The 16,750-nt window shown below is 46.9% G+C and overlaps 1 long non-coding RNA gene across 1 annotated transcript in view; it reads left to right on the plus strand.

Annotated features, from left to right (window-relative positions):
• The window catches only part of LOC141077579 (uncharacterized), a 51,776-nt gene extending 36,103 nt beyond the window's left edge, over positions 1-15,673 (plus strand). Inside the window, exon 2 of the long non-coding RNA XR_012227591.1 lies at positions 15,224-15,673. This is a non-coding gene — a long non-coding RNA (uncharacterized lncRNA). The remainder of the gene's footprint in view (positions 1-15,223) is intronic.
• Positions 15,674-16,750: the final 1,077 nt, after the last annotated feature.

A 16,750-nucleotide genomic window follows, 5' to 3' on the forward strand; every position in this document is an offset into this window, starting at 1 on the left:
CAAAGGGGGTTATAAAAGCGGACCGTTCTCTCCCCTCCTCCATTAGAGGGATTTGCCAGTATCCCTTACTGAGATCAAAGATAGTGACATATCGGGATCCAGCCAGTCGGTCTAGAAGTTCGTCAATACGAGGCATTGGGTAAGGATCACTGAAGGTATGGTCGTTTAGTCGTCGATAGTCCACACAAAATCGAGTACTCCCATCCTTCTTGGGTACTAACACCACAGGAGAGGCCCAAGGGCTATGGGAGGCCTGGATTACCCCAAGCTGTAGCATCTCCTCCAGTTCGTGCTGCATGGTGTTTCAAACTGATTCAGGTACCCGGTAAGGAGCCTGTTGTATGGGACGGATGCCCTGAGTGTCCACATGATGTTGGGTGACGGTGGTTCGACCTGGTTGGGATGAGAAAGCAGCACGTCTCTGTTGAAGCACTCCCAGCATCTGTTTTTTCTGTAAGGAATCCAGGTGATCTCCCAGAGGAACCTGTTCCACAGTGGATGGGGCTCTCGCTGCTTCCACGAGATCGGGTAGGGAGTCCTCATCCTCTTGACCGTCCTCTGAAGCTAGCCGACAGCTTGCTATCATTAGAAGGGTCCGGTCATGGTACTCCTTAATCATATTCACATGGACAGTCTTTTGTCTTAGCCCCTGATCATCTAAAGCAAGAAGGTAATTGGTGTCATTCAGTTTTCTGAGAACCCGGAAGGGACCCTCCCATGTTGTCTGCAGTTTATTCTGCCGATGGGGAACAATCATTAAGACCTGTTGTCCTTCTACAAACTCCCGGTAGCGTGCTTTACGGTCATACCATGTCTTCTGTCTGGTTTGAGCCATCCGCACATGACTCTGGGCAAAACTAGCAAGTTGGGCCAGGGTTTCTCACAGCTTTAGGACATAAGGGACAACAGGGGCCCCTGTATCTTCAACTTGCCCCTCCCAGTATTCCTTGAGCAGGGTTAAGGGTCCTCGGACCTTTCTTCCATAGAGTAGTTCAAAGGGGGAGAACCCAGTGGACTCCTGGGGAACTTCCGATAGGCAAACAAGAGATGGGGTAGGTACTTCTCCCAGTTTGAATCTCTGTCAGTGAAGGCCCTCAGCATATTCTTCAGAGTGCCATTAAATCGTTCACAAAGTCCATTTGTTTGGGGATGATACGGGGTCGTGCGGATCGCTCGTACTCCACAGGTGCGCCACAGACACTGGACCAGCTCTGACATGAACTGGGAGCCTTGGTCCGACAAGATCTCACTGGGAAATCCTACTCTGGTGAAAATGGTAACCAGGGCCTCGGCAACCTTGGCTGCAGAAATACTTGACAAGGCCACCGCTTCTGGATATCGGGTGGCATAGTCCACAACAGTGAGAATGTACTGCTTTCCAGATTTACTTGGTTTAGCCAGAGGTCCAATGATATCAACAGCTACTCTTTGAAAGGGTTCTTCTATTATAGGGAGCGGTTGCAGGGGTGCCTTTGGGTGATCTCCGGGTCGCCCTCTACGCTGACATATCTCGCAAGTTCGGCAGAAATGCGCCACTGCTTGGGAAATCCCAGGCCAATAGAAAGATTGAGTCAATCGCCTCTCGGTGCGGGTTTTGCCTTGATGGCCAGCAGTAGGAATATCATGAGCAAGGTGTAATAGGGGAATTCTGTATTTCTGAGGAACAATCAGCTGTTTGCTATAAGTCCAGGGCTTATCTAGGGAGTCTGCATTGGTAACCCGATACAGAAGTCCATTTTCTCTGATAATTCTTTCTCCATTCTCCCCTAGCTGCCCTATTTCAGCTCGAGCTCTAAAACTAGCTAGGGTGGGGTCAGTCTCCACTTCTTGTCTAAACTGAACTTTATCCCAGGTAACATTCATATTATCCCCACAAGAAGAATCACTCACTGGCTGTGACGGCGGTTCTGGTGGCCTCATTTCCATGGAAGGGTTGTACACGTCCACATTTGCTGCTCTCTTGGCTTGACTTCGGGTTACCGCACCGACAAAGTGGCAATGAAGATTCCATACATCATTTCCTAGAAGAACGTCTGCAGGGAGGCCGCTCATCACACCGACCATGCATTGTTTGGCCCCAAAGCCATAATCCAGGGTCACACTCGCTCTTGGAATATATCTCTGGGTACCTCCAGCCAATTCAATGGCAATTCCTGGTCCCTTTTGAATTGCTTCTGGTTGAATTACTCGGGGATCGGCTATGGTGAGAAAAGCCCCAGTGTCACGGAAGCCAACAACTTTTTGACCATCCAGCACGACCTCCTGTAGATGTTTGTGCTGAAGATCAGAAGAACAGGTGGCTGGGGCTCGCACCCCATAGACTCCTGGTAGGGAAGCCAGGATATCAGAGTCACTTGGCAAGTCATCAGGCACTGAATCAATCTCTTCTCCAGGTGAGGGGGTCTGTAGATAATGAACAGGCAAAGGCGGTCTGTAGGTGTTCTGCCTCCGTACACCTGGACATTGGAATTGCATATGCCCGGGCTGCCCACATCCATAGCATCTGCGCTCTGGGATTCTTCCTCCACGTCGTAGTCCCAAAGGTGGAGCAGGAGTAATGCGAGGCACAGTCACACGAAGGTCACCATGAGTTGATGGTCTAGTGGGATGGTGAATATTGGAGGCAGAAGGACCAGGGGCCGCCAGCGTTGGGGGGCTGGTAGTGTTTTTCTCCCTGAGTAGTAATTTTTTCCACTGAGGCTTGATGGTGAGAGCCTCATCAGCTAGAGCTGCAGCTTCCTCCACTGTTGCTGGTCTCCTTTCACGCACCCATTCCCGTATCTCAGCGGGGCACTTAAAATAAAACTGCTCTTTTAGGATGACCTGCAGGAACGTTTCCCAGGTTATGGCCTCCTCTGCCTCCAGCCAGCGATGACATATATGTTTGAGTTTGTGAGCATACATCTTGAAGGACACTTCCTCATCACAGGCTAAAGTACGGAACTGAGTCCTGTAAGTGTCTGGGGTCACAGCATAATGTTCTAGAATAGTCTGTTTAATCTCCGCATACTCACAGTTCAACCGAGGGTCCATAGCTCTATAGGCTGCGGCAGCTCCACCCTCTAAGAGCCCCACAAGATGTCGGACGCGCTCCCTTTCCGGGACTTCCATTAATCGACACTGATGCTCAAAGTCCAGGAAGAAGCCCTCAATGTCACCGGAAGCCTCATTAAACGGCTTGAAATCTTTGCGGGACACTCTGGGGAGTTCCTTCATGGGGGATGCTGTGGGTACAGTCTGTCTGGAGCTTCTCGCTGCCTCCAAAGCGATCTCCCTCTCCAGCATTGCCCTCTCCTCCATCCTGCGCTGCCTCTCCTTGGCTGTGCGCATGACCTCCCTCTTATCTTCTATGGTAGCCTCTTCTCCCAGCAAGGCCATCTCCTCCTCGTACCACACAACCCACTGACTTTTTTGGGTATTTACCTCCGACTGCCGCCTTTCCTCTCTTTGCTGTGAGGATCCTTCCTCAGCATCATCTTGCAGGTGAACTGCTTCCAAAGCCTCAATCAGCTGCTCCTTGGAGAGTCCCTTGTAGCTGACTCCCAGTTCACGGGCCTTTGTTTGTAGGTTCACCGCAGTCCAGTTCTTGTACTCTGCGGTGCTGGTTCCAGATGTTGATGGGCCGTTGTCCTCCATTCCTTCTGCTCTGATCCCAGCGCTGCCAACCAGTTTGTGACGGGAGTATTCTCCAGAGCAAGGAGGGACAGCAGGCCTTGGAATAATCCAACAGATTTATTGACCAAAAAACAGGAACAACACGAAGGTAATTTGCAGAGTCCCAAAATAAGTCCACAGGAAACTGATTCGGGGGCACCTCCCGACAATCCTTGTGCCAGATCACAAAACCATAGTCCTTTAAGAGTCCCAGAAATCCACCACGATCACACAGAGGCCGAAGCTTCCGCAGACAGCCTCGTCCTTCTCTTTTAGCATCCAACTCACATCTGATCTTAAAGCAAGAATGTATTGTCAGGGCTCCTGGGATCAGTCCATCTAAAGGGGGGTAGGGGTCACACCTACTATTCAATGGTTTGGTCCATCAGAAGATTCTAGAAATGTAAGGGCTCCACTTAGTCTACAGGATGTGTATTGTAGGTTATCTTCTGCTTAGGAAAACAATAGCCAAAGTTCCACTAGCTGTTGACACAAGCCTAAATTAGATTATGGTCCAGGTACATCACAAGACATTGCAAAGTATTGGGGGAAGGAGACATGGTTAATTTACAGCAAATACAACCAGAGGAAAGTTACATGACATATTATACAAAATACAGGACAGGGCAAAACTACAAATCATGACATTACATTATTTGGGGTCTGGTGTAGGGTTACATTATTTGGGGTCTGGTGTCGGGTTACATTATTTGGGGTCTGGTGTCGAGGTTACATTATTTGGTGTCTGGTGTAGGGTTACATTATTTGGTGTCTGGTGTTGGGGTTACATTTTTTGGGGTCTGGTGTCGGGGTTACATTATTTGGGGTCTGGTGTCAGTTTTACATTATTTGGTGTCTGGTGTCGGGGTTACATTATTTGGGGTCTGGTGTCGGGTTTACATTATTTGGGGTTTGGTGTCGGGGTTACTTTATTTGGGGTCTGGTGTCGGGGTTACATTATTTGTTGTCTGGTGTCGGGGTTACATTATTTGGGGTCTGGTGTCGGGGTTACATTATTAGGGGTCTGGTGTCGGGGTTACATTATTAGGGGTCTGGTGTCGGGGTTACATTATTTGGTGTCTGGTGTCGGGGGTTACATTATTTGGGGTCTGGTGTCGGGTTACATTATTAGGGGTCTGGTGTCGGGTTACATTATTTGTGGTCTGGTGTCTGGGTTACATTATTAGGGGTCTGGTGTCGGGGTTACATTATTAGGGGTCTGGTGTCATGGTTACATTATTTGGGGTCTGGTATCGGGGTTACATTATTTGGGGTCTGGTGTCGGGGTTACATTATTTGATGTCTGGTGTCGGGGTTACATTATTTGGTGTCTGGTGTAGGGTTACATTACTTGGGGTGTGGTGTCGGGGTTACATTTATTTGGGGTCTGGTGTCGGGGTTACATTATTTGGGGTCTGGTGTCGGGGTTACATTTATTTGGGGTCTGGTGTCGGGGTTACATTATTGGGGGTCTGGTGTCGATGTTACATTATTGGGGGTCTGGTGTCGAGGTTACATTATTTGGGGTCTGGTGTCGGGGTTACATTATTTGGGGTCTGATGTCGGGGTTACATTATTTGGTGTCTGGTGTCGGGTTACATTATTTGGGGTCTGGTGTCGGGGTTACATTTATTTGGGGTCTGGTGTCAGTGTTACATTATTGGGGGTCTGGTGTCGGGGTTACATTACTTGGGGTGTGGTGTTGGGGTTACATTATTTGGGGTCTGGTGTCGGGATTACATTATTTGGAGTCTGGTGTCGGGGTTACATTATTTGGGGCCTGTTGTCGGGGTTACATTATTGTGTGTCTGGTGTCGGGGTTACATTTTTTGGTGTCTGGTGTCGGGTTACATTATTTGGTGTCTGGTTACATTATTTGGGGTCTGGTGTCGGGGTTACATTATTGGGGGGTCTTGTGTCGCGGTTACATTACTTGGGGTGTGGTGTTGGGTTTACATTATTTGGGGTCTGGTGTCGGAGTTACATTATTTTGTGTCTGGTGTCGGAGTTACATTACTTGGAGTCGTGGTTACATTATTTGGTATCTGGTGTTTTGGTTACATTATTTGGGGTCTGGTGTCGGGATTACATTATTTGGAGTCTGGTGTCGGGGTTACATTATTTGGGGTCTGGTGTCGTGGTTACATTATTTTGTGTCTGGTGTCGGGGTTACATTATTTGTTGTCTGGTGTCGGGGTTACATTATTTGGTGTCTGGTGTCGGGTTACATTATTTGGGGTCGGGTGTCGCGGTTACATTATTGGGGGTCTGTTGTCGTGGTTACATTACTTGGGGTGTGGTGTTGGGTTTACATTATTTGGGGTCTGGTGTCGGGGTTACATTATTTGGGGTCTGGTATCGGGTTACATTGTTTGGTGTCTGGTGTAGGGTTACATTATTTGGGGTCTGGTGTCGGGGTTACATTATTTGAGGTCTGGTGTCGGGGTTACATTATTTGGGGTGTGGAGTCGGGTTACATTATTTGGGGTCTGGTGTCGGGGTTACATTATTTGGGGTGTGGTGTCGGGTTACATTATTTGGGGTCTGGTGTCGGGGTTACATTATTTGGGGTCTGGTGTCGGGGTTACATTATTTGGAGTCTGGTGTCGGGGTTACATTATTTGGGGTCTGGTGTCGGGGTTACATTATTTGGTGTCTGGTGTAGGGTTACATTATTTGGTGTCTGGTGTCGGGGTTACATTATTTGGGGTCTGGTGTCGGGGTTACATTATTTGGGGTCTGGTGTCGGGGTTACATTATTTGGGGTCTGGTGTCGGGGTTACATTATTTGGGGTCTGGTGTCGGGGTTACATTATTTGGTGTCTGGTGTAGGGTTACATTATTTGGTGTCTGGTGTAGGGGTTAAATTACTTGGTGTCTGGTGTCGTGTTACATTATTTGGTGTCAGGTGTAGGGTTACATTATTTGGGGTCTGGTGTTTTGGTTACATTATTTGGGGTCTGGTGTCGGGATTACATTATTTGGAGTCTGGTGTCGGGGTTACATTATTTGGGGTCTGGTGTCGTGGTTACATTATTTTGTGTCTGGTGTCGGGGTTACATTATTTGGTGTCTGGTGTCGGGGTTACATTATTTGGTGTCTGGTGTAGGGTTACATTATTTGGGGTCTGGTGTCGGGGTTACATTATTTGGGGTCTGGTGTCGGGGTTACATTATTTGGGGTCTGGTGTCGCGTTACATTATTTGGTGTCTGGTGTAGGGTTACATTATTTGGGGTCTGGTGTAGGGGTTACATTACTTGGTGTCTGGTGTCGCGTTACATTATTTGGTGTCAGGTGTAGGGTTACATTTTTTGGGTTCTGGTGTCGGGGTTACATTATTTGGGGTCTGATGTTGGGGTTACAGTATTTGGGGTCTGGTGTCGGGGTTACATTATTAGGTGTCTGGTGTCGGGGTTACATTATTTGGGGTGTGGTGTCGGGTTACATTATTTGGGGTCTGTTGTCGGGATTACATCATTTGGAGTCTGGTGTCGGGGTTACATTTTTTGGCGTCTGGTGTCGGGGTTACATTATTGGGGGTCTGGTGTCAGGGTTACATTATTTGGGGTCTGGTGTCGGGATTACATTATTTGGTGTCTGGTGTCAGGGTTACATTATTAGGGGTCTGGTGTCGGGGTTACATTATTTTGGGTCTGGTGTCGGGGTTACATTATTTGGTGTCTGGTGTAGGGTTAGATTATTTGGTGTCTGGTGTCAGGGTTACATTATTTGGGGTCTGGTGTCGGGGTTACATTATTTGGTGTCTGGTGTCGGGTTACATTATTTGGTGTCTGGTGTAAGGGTTACATTATTAGGGGTCTGGTGTCGGGGTTACATTATTTTGGGTCTGGTGTCGGGATTACATTATTTGGTGTCTGGTGTCAGGGTTACATTATTAGGGGTCTGGTGTCGGGGTTACATTATTTTGGGTCTGGTGTCGGGGTTACATTATTTGGTGTCTGGTGTAGGGTTAGATTATTTGGTGTCTGGTGTCAGGGTTACATTATTTGGGGTCTGGTGTCGGGGTTACATTATTTGGTGTCTGGTGTAGGGTTACATTATTTGGTGTCTGGTGTAAGGGTTACATTATTAGGGGTCTGGTGTCGGGGTTACATTATTTTGGGTCTGGTGTCGGGGTTACATTATTTGATGTCTGGTGTCGGGGTTACATTATTTGGGGTCTGGTGTCGGGGTTACATTTATTTGGGGTCTGGTGTCGGGGTTACATTATTGGGGGTCTGGTGTCGAGGTTACATTATTGGGGGTCTGGTGTCGAGGTTACATTATTTGGGGTCTGGTGTCGGGGTTACATTATTTGGGGTCTGATGTCGGGGTTACATTATTTGGTGTCTGGTGTCGGGTTACATTATTTGGGGTCTGGTGTCGGGGTTACATTTATTTGGGGTCTGGTGTCAGTGTTACATTATTGGGGGTCTGGTGTCGGGGTTACATTACTTGGGGTGTGGTGTTGGGGTTAAATTATTTGGGGTCTGGTGTCGGGATTACATTATTTGGAGTCTGGTGTCGGGGTTACATTATTTGGGGCCTGTTGTCGGGGTAACATTATTGTTTGTCTGGTGTCGGGGTTACATTATTTGGTGTCTGGTGTCGGGTTACATTATTTGGTGTCTGGTTACATTATTTGGTGTCTGGTGTCGGGGTTACATTATTGGGGGTCTTGTGTCGCGGTTCCATTACTTGGGGTGTGGTGTTGGGTTTACATTATTTGGGGTCTGGTGTCGGAGTTACATTATTTTGTGTCTGGTGTCGGGGTTACATTACTTGGAGTCGGGGTTACATTATTTGGGATCTGGTGTTTTGGTTACATTATTTGGGGTTTGGTGTCGGGATTACATTATTTGGAGTCTGGTGTCGGGGTTAAATTATTTGGGGTCTGGTGTCGTGGTTACATTATTTTGTGTCTGGTGTCGGGGTTACATTATTTGGTGTCTGGTGTCGGGGTTGCATTATTTGGTGTCTGGTGTCGGGTTACATTATTTGGGGTCTGGTGTCGGGGTTACATTATTTGGGGTCTGGTGTCGGGGTTACATTATTTGGGGTCTGGTGTCGGGGTTACATTATTTGGGGTCTGGAGTCGGGGTTACATTATTTGGGGTCTGGTGTCGGGGTTACAATATTTGGGGTCTGGTGTCGGGGTTACATTATTTGGGGTCTGGTGTCGGGGTTACATTATTTGGTGTCTGGTGTAGGGTTACATTATTTGGTGTCTGGTGTAGGGTTACATTATTTGGGGTCTGGTGTCAGTGTTACATTATTGGGTGTCTGGTGTCGGGGTTACATTATTTGGAGTCTGGTGTCGGGGTTACATTATTTGGTGTCTGGTGTCGGGGTTACATTATTTGGTGTCTGGTGTCGGGGCTACATTATTTGGTGTCTGGTGTCGGGTTACATTATTGGGTGTCTGGTGTCGCGGTTACATTACTTGGGGTGTGGTGTTGGGTTTACATTATTTGGGGTCTGGTGTCGGGGTTACATTATTTGGTGTCTGGTGTCGGGGTTACATTATTTGGTGTCTGGTGTCGGGTTACATTATTAGGGGTCTGGTGTCGGGGTTACATTATTAGGGGTCTGGTGTCTGGGTTACATTATTTGGTGTCTGGTGTCGGGGTTACATTATTTGGGGTCTGGTGTCAGTGTTACATTATTTGGGGTCTGGTGTCGGGGTTACATTATTTGGGGTGTGGTGTTGGGTTTACATTATTTGGGGTCTGGTGTCGGGGTTACATTATTTTGGGTGTGGTGTTGGGTTTACATTATTTGGGGTCTGGTGTCGGGGTTATATTATTAGGGGTCTGGTGTAGGGTTACATTATTTGGGGTCTGGTGTCGGGGTTACATTATTAGGAGTCTGGTGTCGGGGTTACATTATTTGGTGTCTGGTGTCGGGGTCACATTATTTGGGGTGTGGTGTTGGGTTTACATTATTTGGGGTCTGGTGTCGGGGTTATATTATTAGGGGTCTGGTGTAGGGTTACATTATTTGGGGTCTGGTGTCGGGGTTACATTATTAGGGGTCTGGTGTCGGGGTTACATTATTTGGTATCTGGTGTCGGGGTTACATTATTTGGGGTGTGATGTTGGGTTTACATTATTTGGTGTCTGGTGTCGGGGTTACATTATTTGGTGTCTGGTGTCGGGGTTACATTATTTGGTGTCTGGTGTCGGGGTTACATTATTTGGGGTGTGGTGTTGGGTTTACATTATTTGGGGTCTGGTGTCGGGGTTACATTATTTGGGGTGTGGTGTTGGGTTTACATTATTTGGGGTCTGGTGTCGGGGTTACATTATTTGGGGTGTGGTGTTGGGTTTACATTATTTGGGGTCTGGTGTCGGGGTTACATTACTTGGGGTGTGGTGTTGGGTTTACATTATTTGGGGTCTGGTGTCGGGGTTACATTATTTGGTGTCTGGTGTCGGGGTTACATTATTTGGTGTCTGGTGTCGGGTTACATTATTTGGTGTCTGGTGTCGGGGTTACATTATTTGGGGTGTTGTGTTGGGTTTACATTATTTGGGGTCTGGTGTCGGGGTTATATTATTAGGGGTCTGGTGTAGGGTTACATTATTTGGGGTCTGGTGTCGGGGTTACATTATTAGGGGTCTGGTGTCGGGGTTACATTATTTGGTGTCTGGTGTCGGGGTTACATTATTTGGGGTCTGGTGTCAGTGTTACATTATTTGGGGTCTGGTGTCGGGGTTACATTATTTTGGGTGTGGTGTTGGGTTTACATTATTTGGGGTCTGGTGTCGGGGTTATATTATTAGGGGTCTGGTGTAGGGTTACATTATTTGGGGTCTGGTGTCGGGGTTACATTATTAGGAGTCTGGTGTCGGGGTTACATTATTTGGTGTCTGGTGTTGGGGTTACATTATTTGGGGTGTGGTGTTGGGTTTACATTATTTGGGGTCTGGTGTCGGGGTTATATTAGGGGTCTGGTGTAGGGTTACATTATTTGGGGTCTGGTGTCGGGGTTACATTATTAGGGGTCTGGTGTCGGGGTTACATTATTTGGTATCTGGTGTCGGGGTTACATTATTTGGGGTGTGATGTTGGGTTTACATTATTTGGTGTCTGGTGTCGGGGTTACATTATTTGGTGTCTGGTGTCGGGGTTACATTATTTGGTGTCTGGTGTCGGGGTTACATTATTTGGGGTGTGGTGTTGGGTTTACATTATTTGGTGTCTGGTGTCGGGGTTACATTATTAGGGGTCTGGTGTCGGGGTTACATTATTTGGTGTCTGGTGTCGGGGTTACATTATTTGGGGTGTGGTGTTGGGTTTACATTATTTGGGGTCTGGTGTCAGGGTTACATTATTTGGGGTGTGGTGTTGGGTTTACATTATTTAGGGTCTGGTGTCGGGGTTACATTATTTGGGGTCTGGTGTCGGGGTTACATTATTTGGGGTCTGGTGTCGGGGTTACAATATTTGGGGTCTGGTGTCGGGGTTACATTATTTGGGGTCTGGTGTCGGGGTTACATTATTTGGTGTCTGGTGTAGGGTTACATTATTTGGTGTCTGGTGTAGGGTTACATTATTTGGGGTCTGGTGTCAGTGTTACATTATTGGGTGTCTGGTGTCGGGGTTACATTATTTGGAGTCTGGTGTCGGGGTTACATTATTTGGTGTCTGGTGTCGGGGTTACATTATTTGGTGTCTGGTGTCGGGGCTACATTATTTGGTGTCTGGTGTCGGGTTACATTATTGGGTGTCTGGTGTCGCGGTTACATTACTTGGGGTGTGGTGTTGGGTTTACATTATTTGGGGTCTGGTGTCGGGGTTACATTATTTGGTGTCTGGTGTCGGGGTTACATTATTTGGTGTCTGGTGTCGGGTTACATTATTTGGTGTCTGGTGTCGGGGTTACATTATTTGGGGTGTGGTGTTGGGTTTACATTATTTGGGGTCTGGTGTCGGGGTTATATTATTAGGGGTCTGGTGTAGGGTTACATTATTTGGGGTCTGGTGTCGTGGTTACATTATTAGGGGTCTGGTGTCGGGGTTACATTATTTGGTGTCTGGTGTCGGGGTTACATTATTTGGGGTCTGGTGTCAGTGTTACATTATTTGGGGTCTGGTGTCGGGGTTACATTATTTGGGGTGTGGTGTTGGGTTTACATTATTTGGGGTCTGGTGTCGGGGTTACATTATTTTGGGTGTGGTGTTGGGTTTACATTATTTGGGGTGTGGTGTCGGGGTTATATTATTAGGGGTCTGGTGTAGGGTTACATTATTTGGGGTCTGGTGTCGGGGTTACATTATTAGGAGTCTGGTGTCGGGGTTACATTATTTGGTGTCTGGTGTCGGGGTCACATTATTTGCGGTGTGGTGTTGGGTTTACATTATTTGGGGTCTGGTGTCGGGGTTATATTATTAGGGGTCTGGTGTAGGGTTACATTATTTGGGGTCTGGTGTCGGGGTTACATTATTAGGGGTCTGGTGTCGGGGTTACATTATTTGGTATCTGGTGTCGGGGTTACATTATTTGGGGTGTGATGTTGGGTTTACATTATTTGGTGTCTGGTGTCGGGGTTACATTATTTGGTGTCTGGTGTCGGGGTTACATTATTTGGTGTCTGGTGTCGGGGTTACATTATTTGGTGTCTGGTGTCGGGGTTACATTATTTGGGGTGTGGTGTCGGGTTTACATTATTTGGGGTCTGGTGTCGGGGTTACATTATTTGGGGTGTGGTGTTGGGTTTACATTATTTGGGGTCTGGTGTCGGGGTTACATTATTTGGGGTGTGGTGTTGGGTTTACATTATTTGGGGTCTGGTGTCGGGGTTACATTACTTGGGGTGTGGTGTTGGGTTTACATTATTTGGGGTCTGGTGTCGGGGTTACATTATTTGGTGTCTGGTGTCGGGGTTACATTATTTGGTGTCTGGTGTCGGGTTACATTATTTGGTGTCTGGTGTCGGGGTTACATTATTTGGGGTGTGGTGTTGGGTTTACATTATTTGGGGTCTGGTGTCGGGGTTATATTATTAGGGGTCTGGTGTAGGGTTACATTATTTGGGGTCTGGTGTCGGGGTTACATTATTAGGGGTCTGGTGTCGGGGTTACATTATTTGGTGTCTGGTGTCGGGGTTACATTATTTGGGGTCTGGTGTCAGTGTTACATTATTTGGGGTCTGGTGTCGGGGTTACATTATTTTGGGTGTGGTGTTGGGTTTACATTATTTGGGGTCTGGTGTCGGGGTTATATTATTAGGGGTCTGGTGTAGGGTTACATTATTTGGGGTGTGGTGTTGGGTTTACATTATTTGGGGTCTGGTGTCGGGGTTATATTAGGGGTCTGGTGTAGGGTTACATTATTTGGGGTCTGGTGTCGGGGTTACATTATTAGGGGTCTGGTGTCGGGGTTACATTATTTGGTATCTGGTGTCGGGGTTACATTATTTGGGGTGTGATGTTGGGTTTACATTATTTGGTGTCTGGTGTCGGGGTTACATTATTTGGTGTCTGGTGTCGGGGTTACATTATTTGGTGTCTGGTGTCGGGGTTACATTATTTGGGGTGTGGTGTTGGGTTTACATTATTTGGGGTCTGGTGTCGGGGTTACATTATTTGGGGTGTGGTGTTGGGTTTACATTATTTGGTGTCTGGTGTCGGGGTTAAATTATTTGGGGTGTGGTGTCGGGGTTACATTATTTGGGGTCTGGTGTCGGGGTTACATTATTAGGGGTCTGGTGTCGGGGTTACATTATTTGGTGTCTGGTGTCGGGGTTACATTATTTGGGGTGTGGTGTCGGGTTACATTATTTGGGGTCTGGTGTCGGGGTTACATTATTTGGGGTGTGGTGTTGGGTTTACATTATTTGGGGTCTGGTGTCGGGGTTACATTGTCTCGCACTGGTCATTTTTACGGCTCTCTGTACTTGATCCACTGGTTTCTGGTGACTGATGGTCAGTCCCAATTCTCGCCCCCGAACTGTCCGATGACTGGTCCCACCTCGATTACTGTGACAGCCATTCCCAATAATGCAGTTATTACTTGCATCATGACTAAGGGTCACAGAACCACAGAAAAGTGGAAATAGAGTCTTATCCGATGATAGTTTCAAAATAAATATCGTTTCCTGAGGAAGAAGTTATGTGAACTCTGAAGCGCGTTGAGAGAATAGTGAATAAAATACCATTTTTTTATCCTTGTACTGGGATTGTGATCTCTACAGAAGTGCGGTCAATGACCACGATTCCTTCTGTCTGCTACCGTGATTATCATGCATCCAAAACGCGCTGATCTTTTAAGGATTTACCTATCATGATGCACAGCTTTTTTTTCATCCTCAAGTCAACATTTGTATGCTTTTGAAGCCACACAGACCTCCTTGTGTTCCTTGCACGGATTGTGGACCTGACACTTACGTGTCGTCTAATATTGAGCAAAATATCTGATTGAAACATATCAATTCAAACTGATGAAGCTTGTTACTTGGAGAGATGGTCTCATCCATCCACTGAAAAGTCACTTGGAAGTGAAGTCTTGTGACAGAGAACAGTCCTGGTCAGCAAGGATCTACAAGTCACAGCAAGTAATCTGTGTGGACTTGCTGGGAGTTGTGGTGCACCAGTATGCATGCAGTAAGGCCGTATATTAGCTCCACGTTCAGCACTCATTTCCGTCACTTTCACTGTTGTTTTGACTCATTTAATCAAGAGCATTAAACAGTAGAATTGATGTAAGGTGAGAAGTCATTAATTTGTACACAATGAAACTCAATCAGAAAATCCATATACAGATGAGAGAGAAGTGATTGCAGCAAAGTGATCGACACAAGGAAAATAACCGCATGTCTCCTGCTGGAGCTTCATATGACAAAGGCGCCGACAAGCTGCAGATCCAGGAGGACGCATTGGTGCAGAGAGCACCACCATAAGTGCAGCGCTCCTCTGGGATCAGCGCAGTGCGCCCCCACCAGGAGCTGCATGCAGCCGCCGTACAGCGGATGGAGTGGTGTGAAACGCACGGCAGGGTTTCCCAGGATCTTGCAGGATTCCATATGGGGAAGCGGTGCAGGTGCATTACCGCTGAGTTTTGTACTTAATTCTTCACTTTCATTTAGGCCACATGCACACATTGAGTGTTTGGTGAGTTTTTTTACCCCAGTATTTGTAAGCCAAAACCAGGAGTGGGAGAGAAATGCGGAATTGGTGCAAATGTTTCTATGATGCTTTTCCTCTGACCGTTCCACTCCTGGTTTTGGCTTACAAATACCGGGGTAAAAAACTCACCAAATGCTCAATGTGTGCATGTGGCCTTAGATTCATCTGTATTTTGTGATGGACAGATCTTTTTTATGGTATGCTGTTCTTGCATCATAGTTTACATCACTATTCTGCCCACAGTGATCTTGTCTACTGCATAGACTTTCCTTACATAATCACTGCTATGCACCCTATTCTATGCACCTTTATAGTGTACATAGCCTTGGAATTTTCTCATCAGATTTGGGTAGAAACCTCTTTTTATCAGTGCTTCATTTATTTTTTATAATTCATTTTCTATACAATAATAAATTCTTGTGATTTTCTTAAATTAAGTACTCCATTTTGCCACCATCACGTAGAGTCCTGCTCCTGCACAGCCGACCACCACCATGCCTACGGACCCCACCATTCCCACCCTTCCAAGGAGAAGAAAAAGCCTTCAAGCCATGGCAAACACAAAAGGAAGAAACGGGAACCGAGGCGAGAAAGAACTGTTGTGCTCCCTCCACCACCCTCACCTCCCAATGTGTCTGTGTTGTCCAATTTGTCCCTCCCTTCTAATGTGTCTCTCCTGTCCCATGTTTCCACTCCTAATGTGTCAACTTCGACCCTTAATCTCCCAGACCCCACACATTTACTAGCCCCTTCCCCTGGAACCCCTTCATTGTCCACCCGAGCCAATCCTCCCGTCTCCACACACCCCTGGTCTGTAACATTTCCCCATCATTTTGTAAAAAGCAAATGTTTTTTTTTAATAAATAAAATTGTGTTGTTTGCCCCCTATCACTGCTTGTTATTTGTCTCTTTCGTTGCTGTCAACACACAGATCACAGTCTACACAAAGATCACAGTCTACACACAGATCGCCATCTACACACAGATCACAGTCTACACACAGATCACAGTCTACACACAGATCACAGTCTACACACAGATCACAGTCTACACACAGATCGCCATCTACACACAGATCACCGTCTACACACAGATCACAGTCTACACACAGATCACAGTCTACACAAAGATCACAGTCTACACACAGATCACAGTCTACACACAGATCACCGTCTACACACAGATCACAGTCTACACACAGATCACAGTCTACACAAAGATCACAGTCTACACACAGATCACAGTCTACACACAGATCACAGTCTACACACAGATCACAGATTGCCATCTACACACAGATCACAGTCTACACACAGATCACAGTCTACACACAGATCACAGTCTACACAAAGATCACAGTCTACACACAGATCGCCGTCTACACACAGATCGCCATCTACACACAGATCTCAGTCTACACACAGATCGCCATCTACACACAGATCACAGATCGCCATCTACACACAGATCACCATCTACACACAGATCACAGATCGCCATCTACACACAGATCACCATCTACACACAGATCGCCATCTACACAAAGATCGCCATCTACACACAGATCGCCATCTACACACAGATCACAGATCGCCATCTACACACAGATCACCATCTACACACAGATCACCATCTACACACAGATCACAGATCGCCATCTACACACAGATCACCATCTACACACAGATCACCATCTACACACAGATCGCCATCTACACAAAGATCGCCATCTACACACAGATCGCCATCTACACACAGATCACAGATCGCCGTCTACACACAGATCGCCATCAACATACAGATCACAGTCTACACACAGATCACAGTCTACACACAGATCACAGTCTACACACAGATCACAGTCTACACACAGATCACAGATTGCCATCTACACACAGATCACCGTCTACACACAGATCACAGTCTACACACAGATCACAGTCTACACAAAGATCACAGTCTACA

Source organism: Dendrobates tinctorius, unplaced genomic scaffold (genome assembly GCF_039654945.1).
Source record: "Dendrobates tinctorius isolate UK_male_01 unplaced genomic scaffold, ASM3965494v1 ptg000458l, whole genome shotgun sequence".
NCBI lineage: Eukaryota > Metazoa > Chordata > Amphibia > Anura > Dendrobatidae > Dendrobates > Dendrobates tinctorius.